The sequence below is a fragment of the Falco biarmicus genome, chromosome 3, assembly GCF_023638135.1.
Source record: "Falco biarmicus isolate bFalBia1 chromosome 3, bFalBia1.pri, whole genome shotgun sequence".
Classification (NCBI taxonomy): Eukaryota; Metazoa; Chordata; class Aves; order Falconiformes; family Falconidae; genus Falco; species Falco biarmicus.
In genome coordinates, this window is record NC_079290.1 from 16,489,083 (window position 1) to 16,509,194 (window position 20,112).

General features: G+C 49.0%; 1 long non-coding RNA gene across 10 annotated transcripts in view; it reads right to left on the reverse strand.

The window, feature by feature from the left end:
• Positions 1-363: 363 nt before the first annotated feature.
• The window catches only part of LOC130145563 (uncharacterized), a 142,011-nt gene continuing 122,262 nt past the window's right edge, over positions 364-20,112 (reverse strand). For 3 of the 10 annotated variants that reach the window (XR_008820594.1, XR_008820599.1, XR_008820593.1), the window contains one exon: positions 364-7,374. This is a non-coding gene — a long non-coding RNA (uncharacterized LOC130145563). The remainder of the gene's footprint in view (positions 7,375-20,112) is intronic. The other 7 variants (XR_008820602.1, XR_008820601.1, XR_008820600.1 and 4 more) reach the window with 7 other exon arrangements.

Below are 20,112 nucleotides of genomic sequence, written 5' to 3' on the forward strand. Positions count from 1 at the left end.
AAAAAAAATGGTAAGATACACTAAAACACCCAAGTCTGGGCGCACCGTCAGGGCTGGATTGCTGCTAGTCTCTCCTGTCTTGACCTGCTGCACTTCTAAGTTCATATGATCACACCTCCCATTCTGTATTCAGTCACTAATGTGATTTGAAAGTGGGTCAAAATGAAATGCTTGCCATTTTGTTGAAATTTAAATAAAAAGGAAAAAAGCAGAAACAACCAAACCCCAATGCTTGGCTTCTCCTTACCCTCACTTTTCTTTTACCATTAACTTATTTATCAGAAGCTATTTAACATATGGAAACCTTCATGTGTGAGTAAACATTGTAATAAAAAAAAGCAAAACAAAACAAAAAAACAACACTGCAGAAAGAAAAGGGGGGAAATCCCAGCTTTTTCAGTCCCGTGAAATACATTTGATTCATTCAAAACTGAGAATGAAATTCAGGGATTAAAAAAAATTATCCCACAATCCCAACTATTCTCACATTTTATGTAACGACTCACACTTTTCAGATAACTCAAAAACATACCATGAATGTTAGGTTTATAATAGTATCGTTAACCCTATCAGTTAAAAAACAAACACAAAAAAATAAAAACAACAAAAAAAAGAATGTCAAATAGGTGAAAGGGATTTGTACTTCAGTCAGTCAGTGAAAAGGAAATAAAAAGAAAAAAACTCAGAAAATCAAGGTGTGTTGTACACAGGAGGAAGTGGTTTGCTCTCACTTTTGGAGTGTTTGCTCTCACAACTCTGGAGTGTTGTCCGAAGGCCCTGGAGCATCGCAGGCCAGCACCTTGCATCCTCCTGGGGTCCAACGAGGGCAAACGGCATCCCAGCTGCAGCCTGTGGGATGGGTACACACAGGTGGGTGAAAGCTCGGTGCTCGTCTGGCAGTTCAGCAAGCCCTTCCAAGGAGCATGTGGGCATTGTCTTCCCAGCAACATCTTCCTGGAAGGGGATATGGATTACAGTTTGCTGCAAATAGTCCACTGCTATCATCTTCTCAAAGCTCAGAGATTTTGGATTTGATTTTTACCCACTGTTGCTTTGTCCACTTAGATGTTCCAATCTGAACCTGTGTCAAAGTGGTCACACCTCCTTGAGGAAGCTTAGGGATGGGAGCCTGGGTTCCTCACGAGCCTCTGCTGCAGGCAGTCCTGCCAGCAAACGGGGACATTTGGCAGAACAGTCATGCTGCTAGGTGCCAGTCCAACAGCCCTCCCTCCCTCACTGCAAAGCAGGCTACAGCCTACAGGGATGGGAGTAGCCCTTGATACCAGGCCACTTACAGTGCTGGGGCTCAGCCCCGAGGACACACGCTCACAGCCGCTTCCCAAACATGGCACAGCTGGAGAGACTGGGATGTGGTAAGCAGGGGTGCAGAGAAGGAACTGGGAAATCATTTAACTGGGTTGAAAACGAATCTCTCCAAATACCTGCCTCCTTTCTCAGCAGCTCAAAAAAAGCAATGCTGCAGAAGGCAGGCTTGCATTTAATAATGATCACAATACCCCAACTCGTTCTTAATAAAGTCTTACAACTCATTGCCTTCCCCTGTGCTTGTCTCTTTTTAGATCGCTGTCCCTTCCCTCCTCCAAAGGCAGGTGGAGGGGCGCCCGGTGTCGCACCACTGGGACCTAGCAAGTGGGTCAGGCTTGGTACAGGACCTCCAGGGACTGTTCAGCTTCTGCAAGCTGATTAAAAGTTTCCGTATTATTTTCATCTCAAATGGTTTCAGATGGCTCTTCATTAGGTGCTTTGTGCTAATAGCTCCTTCTCACTCGCGCAGGCGGTGAGAGGGGGGTTTCATCTTTGTGCAGCCTCAGACATCCACAATGTACCAGTCCACATCTCAATCAGCTTCTGGCCTCCCCCCACAGTCCCTGGAGAACAACAGTCATTACCAGAGGGAAACCCACCTGTTTTAGATGCCTGCCTTAAGATGAGATGGCTCCAAAGCGTTTTGACCTGATAGTTTCAGCTATGCCCAGCATTGCGGGAGAACTGCCCTACCCCAGGGATAGAGGAAGGAAGATGCTGGGGAGTATTAGAGCTCTGAGCATAAAGACAAAGACTCAAATGATCCATCCTGCCTTCAGTACTCTGCAGACCAGTCCCTTTCACACAAGACCTCTACATAATAAGCTCAGTATTTTAGACTAAAGCTGCCACCCTAGAGAGATTTCCTCTAAAATCAGGGAAGAAGGCGTAAAACTTCCAAGGATTCCTTCCTTCCCGAGCTTCCTGATCAAAGCTTTCTTCCACTAGATGCGGCAATCAAGTCACCCCCTTGCCAGCCTTCATCCCAATTAGCCAAATAAACTAAGCTCCTTAAACCTGGAGTTCTGGTTTGGTAATCCCAAGCCATTCATGGCTCTCCTTTGAATTCTTCCTGGCATTTCCCCATACTCTGTCAAGCACAGGTACCAGTCAGTGTGTCCCCCTTTAAAGGGACAAACTCATCTCCCTGTTCCTTCTTGCTCTCCAGTTGCGAGATCCCTTCTGTCCCACTGCTCCACCGAGAGGTCACTTTCACAGGATTACAGGACAACCCCTTCAAGTCCCTCCCTGACACCGTGCTCCCCCGACAGCCTCACTCAGGCTTTAGTCAGAACCTGAATTCTTTGTTCCCAATTACAACACAATTCATTCAACTGCCATAAATGAGCATAAATGAGGGGTTTTTTTTGCACTGGCACTATTTAATCAGTGCAAAAACGATTACATCTTTACTACTCAACAGTGTGAGGGAATATTGCCAGACACCGGTATACAAATCACCTCTGCCATTACAACGCTCCTTCGTGCCCTCCTGGCTCATGACAACCAGCACCTTCCTGAATGAAGACCAGCAGCCAACATGGGCTATTCCCAATGACCAGCTGGTTGCAGTCCCCCAACGTGAAAAGCTGTAGAGGTTATGCCCTACGGGTACAAGTTGTCCTATGCCATTTGGCAAGTGACAGAAAACAGCCTTGGGCGCATCAAATCATCTTGTCCCATGTACCATGGCCTCACCACAGAACATTTGCCTATTGCTCCAGCCTAGTCTGCAAACCCTGACTGAAGACCATGTTGAGGTCTGGATAGAAGCCTTGCTGTAGGACAGGAAGGGTCTTGGAGCTCTTTCTTGCAAAGAAAAGTGGGTCCAGGCTGCCACAAAGACACGCCAAGCCTGGGGCATACAACCAGGGATGTGCACTGAGCTGCTAAAGCCTCCGAGTGCTGAGTGGCACCATGTCAGAAGCCACATTTGGAGCTCAGGGACTCCTACGCAGCCAGGCAACTACGGCGTTTCCTTACTGCCAGCTCCTGCAGCCCCAGCTTCACTGGCTTGCAGATGGAGTAACTGGACACTAACAAAAGCACATGTGCTGCCTGATGAGCTTTACCCCCGTCTTTGCCTTGTAGGATCCCATGTTGCACAATTCCCACAGGGAACAGAGAATAGACAGTTGGCTATGCTGCAGTGATGAGCTGGTCCTCAGATATTTGTTCTATCAGGGCTGGCGTTAGGCATCATACATTCCTGTGGTCACAGAAGGCCCACAATAATTAAGGTAGAGTTGCTTTTGCCACACATACTGAAATATATACATACCATCCAGCTTTGATGTGAGGACATCAAATGAGGCACTAATCACTTCCTATGCTGTCAAAAACTGGCTCTTCCACCGGCTGTCAGCATCTCTTCACCACTGCATGACTTGCTGGAGCCTTCCAAAGAACATGAAAATTTTTATACGTTTTTTGCCCTCTCTATCAAAACTCTCAAACCATCAAAGAGAGGGAAAATGGAGATTCTCAAGCACAAAATATCAAGCAAGGACACACCAGAAGGATAACAGAGCATCCCAACATAACTTTCTGCTGCAGTCAAATGGATGAAACCTACATTAAAATGCAGCTCAAGGTCTACTTGTTTTCCCGCTCTAGATGACACAGTGGAAAAGCAATTTCGGTTGAAAACAAAAAATTTTACAAACATACACCACATACACCTATCTGTGTAACTTGTAAGGAAAACACATTTATTTGGTTACAAAAGTAGGGTTTTTCTGCCACTTGCAAAGCTTGCTGCAGTTTCACAGTGATAAATATTTCCACAGCAGAGACTCTGAGTGGCCACAGCAAAATCCACTTCAAAACCTCCTCTGCGAGACAGGCCCAGTAAAAGACAGCTCGCTACTGACTACACCTTCCAACTTTTTGTTTCCAAATTTCTGTGGTTGGAAGCACTGATGGAATAAAAAAACCCTCTTTTTTTTAAAAAAAAAAAAAAAAAGAAAAAGAAAAAGAAACAAACCCAAAATGGCAAGCAGCCCAGAAGGCTACAAGCCCAGACACCTCTCAGGTGAAAAATATTTATATTGAGCACTGAATTAACGTGAGATCTTAATTTCTTGTATCTTGTTAAAAGTGCAGCATTTGACAACAACCCCAGTGATTAAAGTTCCTTCACCCACAGACCTACAACAGCCCAAGTGACAGCCTTGAGATTTTTCTGTAACATCAGCCTGTGTCGGAGGGAGGGAAGGGGCTTCAGGCACCATGTCGTAAATCCACCCCATCCCTGTTCATCACTAATAACCATATTCATATTTAATAAAACCAAGCCAGATGATTCATTTCAACAATGCCTTTTATTGCCACCTTCTAAGAGATGTTTTCTCACCCTCTGCATTTTACCCTCCACCTGCACTCGTGCTATGGCCAAACCCAGGCTGAAAAGCAAATTCTCTGGGCAGTTTTCTATGGCCCCATGGCTCAGCCTCTGCCAGGATGAGCCTGGCTCAGTTTTCTGCTCCCTGCATGGAGGGATTAGTCTCATCAGAGCACGCAGAGGTGCAGCTCCAGCCCATAGAGGTAATCAGTGTGGTGCTGCTCATAAAGGTGCTGAGTGTTTGTGCCGGGTGTCCCAGGGGCATTTGAGGTCCACACTTAATTACACACTGTTATGGCCATACTCCCTGTAGCACCCAAGCTTGAAAGGTGATGGCAGTAACACTTCTGTCCATGGCTTTCTCAGCCACCTGGGAGCTCCTGCTACCTCCATGGCACACAGGACTACGGCAACAGGAGCAGCACACATGCCTACAAGAACTGGACGTGTAGGCTTGTGCATTAAGACACCCATCTAACAGGCCAGGTCTACACAAACCATCTAGTGCTTTATCACATGTGAACCTTCAGCCTCTTCTAAGGCACAGGTCAGCCGCAATTCTTTAAGGTTTAAGGCACTGTCATTTTGTGCATGGAAGCTCTCACATCATTTAAAATCCTGTTTTGTGTCAAAGTGTACAGGTGCAATCCAAACTCACGCAGCTTGCCTGAAACCAAAAGTGCACCTGAAACAGGAGTAGCTGGATCCCATTTCTGTACCCACAGACCTGCAGAAATTAATGCTGCTGTCATGACATAAAGATGCTGTATGTCCACATAACTGCACTGACAGTAAAGGGATTCATACTTAGCAGTGGTTCAGCTGAAAAGGCACTGCTTCTGAAAAAAGCCTAAAGCACAGATTTTTCAGGTTCTGGGGAACCAACAGTTAAAGCTCTGCTTCCAAATAATCCACCCTGAAGCAGTCATAGCAGGCAAAAGCAGTGATCCCAGCAGCTCAGCAGTGTAGACGATACGGTGAAACGCCACAGCCAGTTTAAGTATAAGCCTCACAGTTTCCATTACTGCTACTGTAATGATTCTGAAACTCTCATTTATTTTTCACCATTTTAGCTGCTAGTTTGTGGCAATTTTTTTTTTTTTTTTTTTTTTTTTTTTGGGGGGGGGGGGAAGAACCCAAAACCCCAGAGACAGCCCATCCTTGACAGGAACAGTCCTGGCATGCCTGGAATGCATAAAACCACAAAAGAGCCATTTCTGTTCATATTACTCCTTATGAAACCCCCTTTTAAAGAGGACTCAGCACTGGAGGCTTCAGCCACTCAACAGACCCCCCTTCAGGATTGCCTTTCGCTTTGAAATGTGACTTATCAGTCAAACCCCAGGCAGGTTTGTGTATCTGACTGTTGTGTCCTTTGCTTTGAACTCCAGGACCGTTATGTACACAGCCGCCAAACTGGTCAAGCCTTTTCCCTCCCCTCCTTTGTCCCCAGGTTCAGGGTAGATAAAAGCCGCACTAGGCTCGCTGCCCTACCAACGCCAATTTGACTGTTAATTTTACATTTAAGAAAAACCAAATAACAAAACCCAACACCACATACAACGATTATCACCGTTACCCACACAAAGGCCAGAGCAACCACAGTGTGATTCAACAAGACCCGGGCTGCAGCGGGTATCTCTGGACACACACAACAATATTCTCTAGGCCATGCAGTGGTGCAGCTCTCTCTTGCTCTGACACGTCTTTTTCTTGCATTGCTTCTACAAGTCTTTTTTTCACCCTCACAACTTGTTCTAGCATCAGTGTGGTGCTGCTGCTGGCAGCAGGGTGGGAGCATGGTGCAAGTGAGGCTTTGACCAGCCCCCTGCACTTATAGGGATACCTATAGGGCACAGGCTGGGCAGATACAAATTTGCTTTGCTGGAGCGAGGAGGTGACCAACTCGTGTTGCTGCATTAGTGCAGTGCTAAGCATGGCCTCTCTTGAGGTGCTTCAGGAGGGTCAAATCCTGCTCCTGTTTAAGTTCCTAAATAAACTTTTGCTGGCTTCTCTTTGTTCTCTACCTCCCCTCTTCCTCCCCTGACCTTCCTGAAGGTTTCTGGGATCACCTTCCCAGGCAGATCATCACCACAGGCACATGGCAATCTGCAGCGTGAGATTCATGTCCAGTTTGAACACCAGAAAGCACCACCGCAATGCAGGGCAAAGCTGAAACACAGGGACTGTTAACCCCGACTTCTAGCACCTACAGCCTTTTGTCCATGCAGACTGACACAAAGCCCTGCAAAATCCAAGCAGCACTGGTAGGTCATAACCAAGAGGTCTGGCAGGACAAACATTAAAGACTAAGAAAAAGCAGGAAAAGAAGTATCTTGTACAGAACTGAAAAGAAGAAAAAATTGATAAGCAGGAATTCCCCGGTGGTCCAAGTTTATGGGTGTGATTGCTTTCAGGACTTTTTTTTGGTTGTTTTTTTTTTTTTAACACTTTGATTTGCATACAAAGCATCTCTAACAGGAAATATCAGCTGTCCTGGAAAAAAACACAAGAAGGATAAGGATTTTTGCTGTCAAGGGTAGGATGGCTTTCGGCACCGCATGACATGCCAGAAAGCCTCCCTCCTGACAAAAGCAATTCGCAGCGGCACATTGGAGTTCCTCCTCACTCCCAGCTCTGTGTCCCATCCCTGGGGCAGCAGCGCATGATGCAGCTCCTCAGGAGAGCTTCCATAGTTAGAAAACCTGAAAACGAAAGAAAAACAAGCAGGTGAGTTGATTTGCATTCCAGATTTACAATTAACACGGCACTGAATTAGCTTGTAGGAAGTGGAAGAGTAAAAAGGAAAACCGCCAACTTGAAAATGCAAATCTTCACCCTACTACAATTGCAAGCCACAGCTAGGATTCCTATGAGCTAGGAAGGTGCTAGTAAGAACACATTTTTCACTACTTTTTCAATGTGGTCACTTTGTGAACTTGACAGTGGCTTGTGCTATGTGGCTTCATTCCTATCCTATATATAGTCGGTCTCATTTCCTGAACAGAACATGAATGGAAAAAGCAGAAAACCTTTAAAACAATTGTACAGGTCTTTCTGTCTTTTCTTTCTCCTTTTTGCCTTTTATTTCTATCACACTGCACTAAAAAAACCAGCACTTTTAAAATTAGTACAGGATTAAAAAAAAAAATAAATCAATCTTTTCCCAAGGCTCTTGGGTCTTAAAGAATATAGGTTGCCTGCTCTGAAACTCATACATTAACTGTTGGCAGCAAAAAATAAAACTGCGGCATTTTTTTCAATATGTGATATACACATATATGTGTAAAATTGCTCCATACATGGCTACCAGGAATTGTATTTTGTCCCCAGCAGTGAGCACAGTGAGTGAGATTTGTTCAACAACCCTTTGCAGTGGTATTGCAGAACCTCAGCTCTCTGTGGCCATCAACAGTCCCCGCTCCACAGGAAGCACAGCGGCGAGTAAAAACTTGCTTCACAGATGAGTAAGTGAGATGGTGGTAATTATAACACTACAACTCTTTGAGTTATTCCGCAGAACTCAGTTCGTCACCTTATCTGTCCGGGCTTGGTCCCTCTCCTGGTGGAAGCCCACAACATCAGCAGTGAGAAGAGGAACCAGGGCTCCTCCATGCTCCTCTTCCCTCCTGGCTGCTGAGAAACACTCCAGCTTTCCAAGCACAGGGATAGGTCCTATTTCAGACATCACCCAGACACAGCCCAGAGTCCCAGCTGAGCAGCTCTGCCACCGCTCGAGGGCTAGGCTGGCTGTTTTGGGGACCACAGGCCAACTGCAACCTTTAGGGAAGAAACTGCAGCAAAGACCAACAGCATCCTGGGCTGCAGGAGCGGGAGCACAGGTAAGAGATCTCAGCCTCGTTAGACACATGTAGGTACTGCATCCAGTTTTGGGCCCCCTGTACAAGAAACACATTGACAAACCAGCGCACAGTGCAGTGGAGGAACACCAAGATCGCCAGGCGCTGGCAGACTTGCCTGGAAAGACGAGCTGAGGGATCTGGGCTCATTCAGCCAGAGGAAGAGATGGCACTGAGGGATCCAGCAGCAGCCCTCAGCACCTGCAGGGAGGTTACTGAGAACACTGAGCCAGGTTCTCCTAGTGGTGTCTGACAGAAGAATGAGAGACAACAGGCATTATTTGATACAAGAGTGGTACAGACTGGATGTTAGGAAAAACTTTTCTATGTGGTAGGTCAAGCTGTGGAGCTGGCTGTGCACTCTCATCCTTACACGTTTTCAAGACTTGACTGAAGTCATGAGCAACCTGGTCTGATCTCACAGCTGACCCACCTGAGGTCCCTTTCAGCCTGAATTATCCTGCAGTCCTACAAGCCATCTCCTAACTGCCACCAGTGCAGAGGCTTCAGAGGAAAGGGTGGGAATCACTCAGTGCTTGGTTACTGTGATATCCCCCAAGCAAAAGAGTTAAAGAGAAACCACCACATCCCATGACCACAAGGGCCCAGAAGGTACCCCCAGGCACTGTACCTTGTGTTCCCCCTGTAACATGACAAACCACACTTCTGCATGCAGTCCCTCAGTGATCCACATGCAACTGTCCCTCTCAGTTTGGGCACCAGCGGCCAAGGAACCTCTGCAGCACATACCAGAGCAGTGCTGGAGGGCAGTCCCACCCACCCACCCACATCATTACAGAACAAGCAGGATTTCCTAAGCCCTGTGTATAGTGCTGCCTATAAAAAGGCTCTCTGTACTGCCCAAGGCTACAGCCTCTATTCCACGGGATGGAGATCCCTCAAGAAGCCTTCCCTCTGCCCTGCAAGCTGCAATGCTCTGGTGCAGGATAAGCAAGCTACGCTGCCAGCATGGCCTTCTCCTCCTCTCCATCCCTCATGTCGTAAAGGGTGTTGGAGCAATGTCTTCCTTCCAGTCAAAATAACTGGTGTGGCTCAGAGACACGAAATGTTACAACCGAGGAGATACAAAGGGACCTTACAGCCAGCACTGCGGAGCTCTGCCTTCCCAGAAGAATCCATACAAAGCATGAAGCAACTGTCATATGCACCAGGTGGGCAGGAGAGGAAGAGGTGGAAGAGAGGTTCATCTCCTCGCCCCAGGTCACCCAGGAGGTTGATGGCAGAGCCACGAACCGATCTCCTCACCTCTATCCCAGAGCCTTGATGCTCCCACTCCTCTTCATGTCTCTACTTGACAGCCAAACCGTGCTAGGGGGTAAAGCTGTCCTCCTCACACTGCACATAAGCACATTTCTTTTTGGAGACCAAAGCCTAAGGGATGCCAGCTCCCAGCTAGAAGTCAGGCTTGACCAAAATAACATCTTTCAAAAATGCAAACCTGCACCCACATTAAGAAACCTGTCCAGCTTTGAAGATACACTCGCCAAAGTGTTTTAAGATGTGCTCTATTCTCACAGGGCCTTAAAGGGCTCAAAGGGTTTATCCACATGTGGGTTTTTTGTACTTGGAAGTGAGACCAGTAAGCATTTTTATACCTACCTATTCATAGGGTTTTATTTTCAGTACAGAAGAGGGTATCAGACCGCTCAGTTTCAACTCCTGCTGAAACTCCTGTGTGACCCAGGATGGCTAATTTCAAGCAGTTTCTGAGCCCCTGTAGTGACTTGTGCTGGCCTAAATTTCTGTAACTGCATGCATACCGAGGTCTGCACAAATCAGCGAGAGAAACCACAGCTTCAGTCAAAACCAGTACCTTGGTACAGAAATAAAGATTAAAAACCTCATCTCCACCTCCTCGTTGATAGGTGAGGTCTTAAAGCCAGATATGTCTTCAGAAACAGGCTCCCCCCCTCTTTCCACCCTCTCCTTCCTCCATCCTTTGAGCAAGGTCTCAGGGCAATACTTTGCAGCCTTGTTCGCCAGAGGAGAAGGATGCTTTCTGTCTGGGAAGCCGGGAAGACTGTGTCGGAGCAAAGCAGACCCTGGGCATGCAATTACCCAGGCAGCAGCAACAATATGCTAATTCACTGGATCCCTCTGAAACGAAGCACAGTGCAAGTCCCTGGAAAAAGTGAAAAGGAGCCTGTTAAGGAAACTGTGTGAAGGCCTTGTGCACAGCAGCCCCTTGGAGTCCAGACAAGGACGGACTTTGCACAGACATCGTTTTTAGAGCCGAACTGGCAGCCAGCATGCCTCCTCTTCCCGCCACGGAGCATCCAACAGGAGCAAGGGGAACCACCCTCAATGCCAACAGGTCACTCCTGTCCATGGGACAACATCCTTAAGGAGCTGCAAACACATGGAATAGCCCCTGCAAGGGATGCCTCTCCTGGGTAAGCTCACCCTGGACAGATCATGGTCAAATGGCCATGATGCCATGTGCCCTCTCTCAGTGTCCAGAGTTTTCTCACACTTTCAGGAGTGCTGTTTCCTCCTTGGTGTCATCAGCTGCCAAGGTCACATCCCAAGCTCTGCCACTCTGTTCAGGTGCTCAAAGCTCGCTAGATAACTCCAGTCCTCCAACAACAAAGCCAACATAGCAAGAAAAGGAGAACACTGAAATGGTCCTTTGGTGAGTTTACTGTGAGAAGTCAATGCCCTCAGAAGGTCCACACTGACTGACTACCCCCTGGTGCACCAGCCTTCTGACTACTACTGACCAATTCCTCTAACCTCCAACTAGAAGCTATGGCCCCACGCCAGCATCGTGATAGGCGCAGTCTTGCACTCCTAAACCAGGAGGGATGCCTTGCTGCAGGCAGAAAAACCTGCCTCCCTCCTTGGGAAAAGGGGCATAGGAAGGACCAAGAAGGTCTCTGCTGTCTCCCTATGTCGGACAGGCTGCCCACTCGCATGCTTTCAGTGAAGCTTTCAGATGATTACAAGCCTCCTTGAGGAGGAGCAATGATTTCCATCAAAGGCCAGCACAGTTTTAAACCTGAGCAGCCTCTCGTAGGGAGTTTTCTGCTGTAATCCATACAAAGATTAAACTCTGCCAAGTGGAAGAGTTGCACACCAAAGCTCTTTCTGCATGAGGCTGTTGACCACTGAGCTGATATATTGAGGTCAGAGGCTCATCTGTGCCAACACACTTCTTCAGGGACATAAGCGTGGCTTTCGTGCGTATATACATACGACTGTTATCCAATGAGGCAGGGGCAACCAGTTTAACTACAAGAAGTTAACATTCAGCCCTTAGGGTGCACCAAAACTCCTGGGTTCCTGCAGAAGCAGGATCAACAACAGCAAACATCTAGAGAAAATATTTACCAGCCTCTGCCATGTGCTGGCTTTTTTGGAGAGGTTGTTTTTTGAGTGCAAGGCTAAGAAAAAACAGTGTTGGCTCTTGTTTAAAAATAGACTTGTTTGGCATGGACTGAGTTTGGAGAAGATGGGGAAAGGAAAGCACAACACGGAGCTGCAAAGACACCAGCGGCAAGCCATGAGCCCTGGCCTTTGCAGAGCTCCTGGTGGCTGTCTTAAAATTGGAGCACTTCTCACCAGATAATGTGTCTCAGAAGAGATGAGTTTCCTGAAAAGCACTGCCAACACACGGTTAAAAGCTCAGTTCATACAAGCAGCGACACAAATCCGCTTCTGGGTTTTGAGCTGAATATTCAATGCTTTCCATGTTTGCTCACTCACAGGTTATCTGGGCTGCACAATCAGCAAAACTCCCATAAAAACACTCGCTGGGGCTCAGCTACAAGGCAGTCTGTAATGGAGCTGTTCTAGAGAAAAACATAAGTGTTATCGCGCATGGGGCTGTCCCAATACAATTAGTCATACTTGATGGAGAGATATGCACCCTTGCAGGGCTCTTACCACCTTTTCAACAGATGAAGTCAAAATGAAAACATCCTAACTATCAACAACCAACTTGAAAGCTGAATCATGAATCCCAAAAGCAGCCTCAATGCTACAAAGAGATGTCTTCTCCACAGAAGCAGACAGCCGGGTTCCCTCCATCTGTCCTCCGTTTCTTCTTCCCGTATAATTTCCTGATGTTACCCAGTGAAATAACATTTCTTCTTTCACCTCCCCACTCAAGAGACCATTCACTGCTCTGGCTGAGGGGTGCTGTGGAAAAGAAACTGCACCCAAGGAAAAGGCCAGAGCTTCAATGGTGGGAAACAACAAACTGGTTGTCTCCTGTGCATGACCTTGGACAAGTTCCCCAATGCCACTTGGCCTCACTTCCCCACTGAAACAGCAACTTCCCCACCACGCTGGGTGACTACCCCTAGGATGTGTGCGATAGGCCTGGGTTACCAGCCTGGGCTTAACACTGATAATAATCAGAAGAGATTGATGGTGTGTCTGAGCTTCCCTCCCATGTCAGCATCTTGTTCAGTAACATGGTGATCTTCAACACAACCCAGACCATGGTTTCATGCAGCACTTCTATACTTGTGTGCTTCACAAATGTCTCTGTTGGTGTCCTAGCTCCAAAGGTTTTGGCAAACATTCCTTACCACAAAAGCATCACTGACAGGCTGGTGGCTCAGGAAATCCACCTTCTCTCTTCACCGCCTGACAGACACAATTTCACAGGACGTTTTTTTGCATTGACAGTAGCGAGCGATAGAGTAGACTGCCAAATGAATGGGAGGAGTTCAGCTCGTGGCTGGTACCAGAGGCAGAACATTGAGATGCAACTCAATTGTTGAACTTCTCCAGCTGGGAGGCTTACCTGGCCAGGAGGCACCACACCGACCTCACAGGGATCCTGTGGTCACTGCCTTCAGGAAGGACATTGGTGCTTGGCAGGTTCTACGCACATGTGCATGACTGGGGGCGAGAGCAGACAGCCGGTGGTTCCTCTTGTTAGCCGTTATGAAATTCACTTGGAAACAAATATATTTTTCAGAGGACTCCTCCCTGGTGCTGACAAGTATTTTGAGATACCATACACACTGCCAGGACTCTTAGCGAGGTGCAAGGGGAAGCACAACCTGCTCCGAGGGGTTGCCGGCAAGGCCAGGAGCTGCCTAGTGGCTCTGCATCCATGGCAGAGATCAATAACCAAAGCCAAATCTTCCAGATTTGGGTAATTCCCAGGCAAGTCTCAGCCAAACCCACACATCTATGCTCACACCAAAGAGCAGAGACACATCAAGAGCCAAGAGCAATTGCAGTAGGTTGCCATGGCAGTGTGCATGGGTGATTTTATCACCCTTATCAGCTGCAACAGCATTTAGGCCCGTTATCAGAGAACACCCGAGTATTTTTTTTAAGGATGCAATAGGTGGGAGAAGCAGAAAATCAGTCAGCCAGAAGCCAGCAGACAGCACACAAAGCAGCAGCCCTTGCTTTGAGCAAGCTGCCTCCTGTGGGCACACGTTTACCCTGCCCTGGGCTCACACTGGAGTCCACAGGTGATGCAGGGCTCCCCAGCAGCCCCCCAGCCCAGGAGAGCTCTTCCCTGCATGGAGGGACACGCAGCCCTCCGGGGAGCACGGCGACAGCGAGCGGAGGGCGTTCGCCTGCGCTCCCTGCAGCGCTGATGGAAGTAGGTCAATCCTTCTGCTTTGCTGAACCTTTTGGCAGGTTGGTGCTGTGTTGCCGTTGTCGCTTGCAGCTTGTCATTTGTGCTGCGCGGCAGCCACGTCGTTCAGAAGTTAACAAATTCAATACATCTAATTAAATCAACCTTGGCATCCATTCAAAACCCATCTCACTGCCTTTTTTTTTTTTTTCTTTTTTTTCCCCGCTTTTTATTCCCTGCTGTTGGTGGTGAAGAGACAAACCAGAGGAGAGATGCAATAGTGGGTTGCTAAGGGGCGAGACGGTTTTCATCTCTTGGCTATTTCCCTGCTGCTCTCCTGTCATTGCAGAGATGCTTTGTTCTCCTTGAGGGAACGCAACAAACCCACGTGGCATCACTCCTTACACCCCTTCCCTCCTCCCCCACCCCAGACAAAATAACCTTTTCCATCTTCTTGCAGGCTTTGCAAACAGAGTCTAACACACACTGGTGACCTTTTGGCTCCTCTGCTGACACTCGCCACACAGAACGCAGGCTTGGAAAGCCAGCCAAGCTGGCATGGCTGGCAAAAGGAAGGCATATCAAAGCATGGCTTGCAGCACCTGGGCTGGGCTGGACATGCTGTAAGGTGTGAGCACCACCTTCCACCATCAGCCTGAGCAAAGCCAGAAAGCAGCGGGGAGGCCACCAGAGATGGCTCACCCCAGCCAGGGTCTCCTCCGGCTGCTCTCCCATGCAGCTCCCAAGCTCCTCCTTACACTGCTTGATGGATGTGGTCATGAACATGGGCTCACACCAGAGAAGCAATCCAAGACATGCTAGCGGATGGCCACAGAGCTCTTGAAAAGCACCACAGGATGTGGAGCTGCCATTCAGACAGCACCCTCGGTGACACAGGGAGATACCAGCAAGCTGCCCATACCTGTCATCTTCTGCAGCCCAATGCGGACACTGGGACCACCATGTCCAGCCTCTCCTGCCTCTTCGCTGTGGCAGATCCTTCCTCCTCCACTACCTCTTCCACTTCTGCCATGTCCTCCCTATTCTGAGACCACTGCCTGGAAGGCAGGAACGGTGGCACAGCCTGCTGCCCTTCTGTGCCGTGACTCACAGATGCCAGCAAAACCGCCACTCCTGGCTGTGGGAGTTTAATTGAAGGCACCTCGATCATCCCAGAAGAGCACACCTCTGATCCTTGGTGCAAATTTGCTGTCTTTTCCATATCCTTCAGGTATTCCATAGCATTGCTGGGCTGGGGAACCAGGGCTAAGGAATTTGCCAGGTGCCAGCAGACCAAGGCTATGTTGTTTCCTCCAACCAAGTACTGTTTCCTCCTTAGCTTGATACTGAAGATCTCTCTGGCAAGGAGAGAAGAGGGTTATATCTGGATGGCAGCACTTTGCTCAGCAAATTCATCTACAGTCTGTTCCTTGCTATTACCTCAGAGCCATCCTTGACCTCCCTGCTCAAAAAGCAGTTGTTTACCTTCCCATATCTGCACTATTTCCTCTCCTTTAGCCCATCCTCCCTCGAAATAATTCCTAAAATATTCAATCCTAGGCAGCTCTTCCTCCAGACTCCTGAAACAATGCCGTGCTGTGGTGTTATTGCTCGCCAGCAGAAGTGGGTGCTTTGGAAGATCTCCGGCTCCTCGCGCCGCAGCTGCAGCAGTTAGGGGCTGCTCTCCTTCACACAAAACCTACTGCTCATCCTTTTCTCAGCACTATGAAAGCAGTCTGAAAAGCCAAGCACTTTAAACTCCTCTGGGATGAAAGGCACCAGAAAAGTGTAAAATACCCCTCTCCCCCATGGCAGCAGATGTTACAAAAGTTTCTCCGTGAGCGCAGGAATTCATTTCTCTGTAAGCAAGCTCCCTCTCCCCACACAGTAATGACAATGTGTGATGCTCTGCCCAGATGCTCTGCCCAGCTCGGGGCCAGCTCTCCCCTCTGCCCCCTCCCTCGCCTTTTGCATGTGGGCCATGCACGCCCCAGGCTGCACACCAGTAGAGAAATACTTCTGGGTCAAAGGAAAGAAATGGGGAGTAGAGGATACCGATTCAGGGCAATTACCCTGGCTGCTGTGAATCAGCACGCCTTCCCTGACACCACCACTGCCAGAGCCTCTCCCATTCGCTGACCTGCTCTGTGAAAAATACATTTGCATTTTAATTTACATTTCCTTAACACTGATCAGGTATGAGCAGGGCATTTACCTACCCTATTTACCTACCCTCCGTACTGCAGAAGCCTGTCCCAGCAGTACAGGAATGCAGAGGAAGAGGCAGCCTTGGAGGAGATGCTGGTGACCGCAAGAGTTGACAGACAGCAGAAAGACCAAATACCACATGGCACTACATTTCAAGCAGTGGTCCCTCACACTGCCAGATTTAGTGGCAACCCTCCATTGCACAGCCAAGGGGAGTGAGAGAATCTGGTGGATTTAGCACCGGGGTGGATGGGAACTGCTGTAACTTTCAAACTCAGAAAGAGATAGAAGGTGGTTTGTTGAGGGGTACAAAAGTTCATACGAGCAGTCACAAGAGATGGACATCTTTCCTGCAACCCTTCAGGCAGGCCCTATCTGGAGGAAGACCGCAATTATGCGGGTAAGGTCACATATTTCGGCTTGCCTGCTTTCCCTCACCCTGTCGAAGGGCTGCAATAACCATCTTCTGGTGGAAGCTCCTTGTGAAATGACCCAGCAGGGGACATGCCCAGGGTCCTCCTTGCTGGGCCACATGCCTGTGGTGGAACCACAGCAGAGACTCCAGTTTCCTGCTGCAAGCCCCTGGCACACTGGGTCAAGTGCTGCCTCCAGCAAGCCACATGGCTGCAACCATGACAGGGGGCACGGAGAGGGGAAGGAGCTACGGCTCCTGTTGCAAAAATGGAGAAGGAGCTGATTCCAGGTGTTCTGCACCCAGACAACAACCTTCTCTCTGTTCTCCTCCTTCCCTCTACCTGCCACCATCTCTGGCAGCAAGGAGCCCGTTCAGCTGCTCCTTTGCTGAGGTATCACAGGGTATCCACTAAGCACACAGCAAATGCCAGGGCCAATGGGGTTCTGGCCTCTTTGCAGGGAGTTTTGCGGTTGGCTTTCTCCAGAGGATGAGGTGGTATAGGGAAGTCCCATCTCCACATTGTACATCATTGCTCCTGTCAGAAAGGACACAGTTTACAGTGATGGGATCTGGATTGCTGAAAGACATCCAGTTCATACTTCTACAGCAGGGACCTAGGAGTGGCTGGAGCACACACAGGGCAGCAGCGATTCGCACTTCCAGGGTGAGAAAGAAACCAGATGCCTTTGGCACTAACAAACACACACTGCGTGTCTGTGACTGCATGTGGCATAGTGTCCTCAGAGAAACAGCTCAGCATCCCCTTCACACTCAACTGTTTTCTCCTTGCACAAACATCTGATGCAAGCAAGCCAAAAATATAAACTAATTATAATGCATTTGCTTTTTTATGTCACCGAGGCATATAAGGGGCCAAACAGTAGAACAAGTGAACAATCCCTGTGCCCCTGGCACAAACAGAACCAGCAAGGGAGGGTCACCACCACTTCAGCAGCAATTTCTCTACCTTGCATCTTCCTCTCGCCCATTCTAGGTGACAGGTCTAAAGTAATGTATTGTCAAAGATGGGAGAAAAAAGCCCAGAGGACTGATGTTCCCAGTGCCCCCGGATCCTGTGCACACTTTCAGCTCTTCTAGGTACTACAGAGCAACAAACACCAGCCTGCTCTGGGGCTGGCCTGCGTCTCATCAGAGCTACTTCCAACCCCAACTCAGCCAGAACCCCCCACGTGGGCTCCCTACCCTTCCTGGCTTCTTAAAACAAGATCCTCTTCATGTCCACAAGCCCAGCCTACCATGCCCACCGATGTCTACAAAGCACTCCGATAACTAAGCAGCGCGGGCCAGCCCGCCAGTGATTCAGCCAGCCCCAGGCCAATGGCTGGGACGTTTCACACCGCCGCTGTCACCGCCACCAACGTCTCCATCGCCGGCAGGAGCCCTGCGGGGCCGCGACAGGAAACCGGGTCTTAATCACCATCTCACTTTTCATTCCCCACTTTAGTTCTGCTATTTTAGCAGCTGCTGCAAGCTGGCTCCACACTTTCAGATGAGCAACCGTTAGGGTACAGGGTTTAGCTCAACTGTTTTCAGGCTGCAACTCCGAATGCAAAGAAAAATGTGAAGCTAGGGGAGGCTGGGGGTTAGAAATCAGGCAGCGATCAAGGCTTTAAGACACAACCAAGCCAGCAGCAGCCTCCTGCCCAGGTTGACATTGCCTGCACTACCTGGGACAGGCAGCCAGCCTGGTGAGTCCATACAGGCACGACGCTGGCACTGGGTGGACCTACTGGCCTGGGCTGCTGCCCACTTGGGACAGTTGTGCAACATGGTCTGATGCAGATGCATCTCCAGGTGCTTCCCCTTCTCCTTGTTCATGATACATCTATAGATCTGTGGCAATACCAGGGACAGGCTTATCAGCTAACTGCTCAGCCTCTGTGGCAGCCAGGGAAAATTCCCCTTGCAGGGGGGAAGTCTACTGCCACTGTAACCTGTGCAGATGGCAGAGCCAGCCCCTGTACACCTGCATCAGGGACCATCTACAAGGGAGAGAGGGTGCTGTGACCCTGAAAGGTACATGACCTGAGCTCACTGGCACAACCTTCCCCATGTACTGTCACAAGACTGCTCACCAAGTGCTCATCAACCCATGCTCATGTGGCCCGTGGACCTCCAGAGGCACCAGCCAGCCCAAGAAAACAGGAGGTTGGATTTTGTGCCCAACTTAGTCGCTTTCTCCTTTTGCAGCCCCTCAGCCTAGGCATAATGGCAGGTAATGAGAAAGCAACCCCAAATCTCTCCAGTCCTGAGCATCCAGACTGGTGCAGGTAACTACTGGAGACAACAAACCACCTGTGCAATTCCATGGATGCACACACATGTGCTGTGATAGGTCCCCACCATGTCCTGAGGGACAAGGGGACATTTGTAACCCACATGCCCAATAGCTCACTTCATCCCTCCCATGTCTCCCCTGCTACACGATGCCCACGGCTTGGTGTGCAGCCCAGCAAGCCCTGCTCCCTGTCCTCATCGGTCTTCCTGGCACAAAGCAGGCTTGATGGCACATTATCAGGAAGGCACAAATTGCCCCTGCCCAGCCCCTGAAGCATCCTCACTCAAATAAACACCACACTGCATCCCAGGACAGGCTCCTGTGCATGGGGGATAGAGAGAATGCTGGTAAAAATGGGAGGAAAGAGCTGTTTTTTACAGCAGGACAGGGTTCCTGGCTGAGTCCGATGCAGGATGAAACCTTCCCCACCTCTTCCATAACAGTGACCCTAAGCCAATACTTCTGCTGCAGCAGGAGGACATAATTTGCTTATTTTCCCCGCTTCTGACCCCCCTGATCCCAGCTACTGCCTTCCACTGTGCCAACTGTCCTCGCAGTGTGAAGAATTCGCTATGGGTGAGCAGAGCCCAAGGAAAGGATGCCTTTCCCCCACATTTCAAGGTGGCAGCGTTAAGCGGAATTCTCTGGGACTCCCCAGTTTCGCAGTGCCACAGCCATCAGATATACAGAATTATCATCAGAAAAAAACAATGGTGTTGGCCCAGCACGTGAAGGGCCTTGGCTTCCCAGGAAGGAATGACCAAAGTGGCAGGTCTTACAAGGATGGCAACACAAAAGTGAGTCCCATAGCTGGCACCTCTGTTTTTCCTCTCCCTCCTCCCTACTTCGGGAAACCACCACACAGGAAAACAAAAATCACAGAATGACAGAATTATGTCGGTTGGAAGGGAGCTTCAAAGACCATCTAGTCCAACCTCCCTGCCACGGGCAGGGACACCTTCCACTAGACCTGGTTGCTCAGAACCCCATCGAACCTGGCTTTGAACACTTCCAGGGATGGAGCATTCAAAACTTCTCTGGGCAACCTGGTCCAGCGCCTCACCACCCTCATCATACAAAATTTCTTCCTTA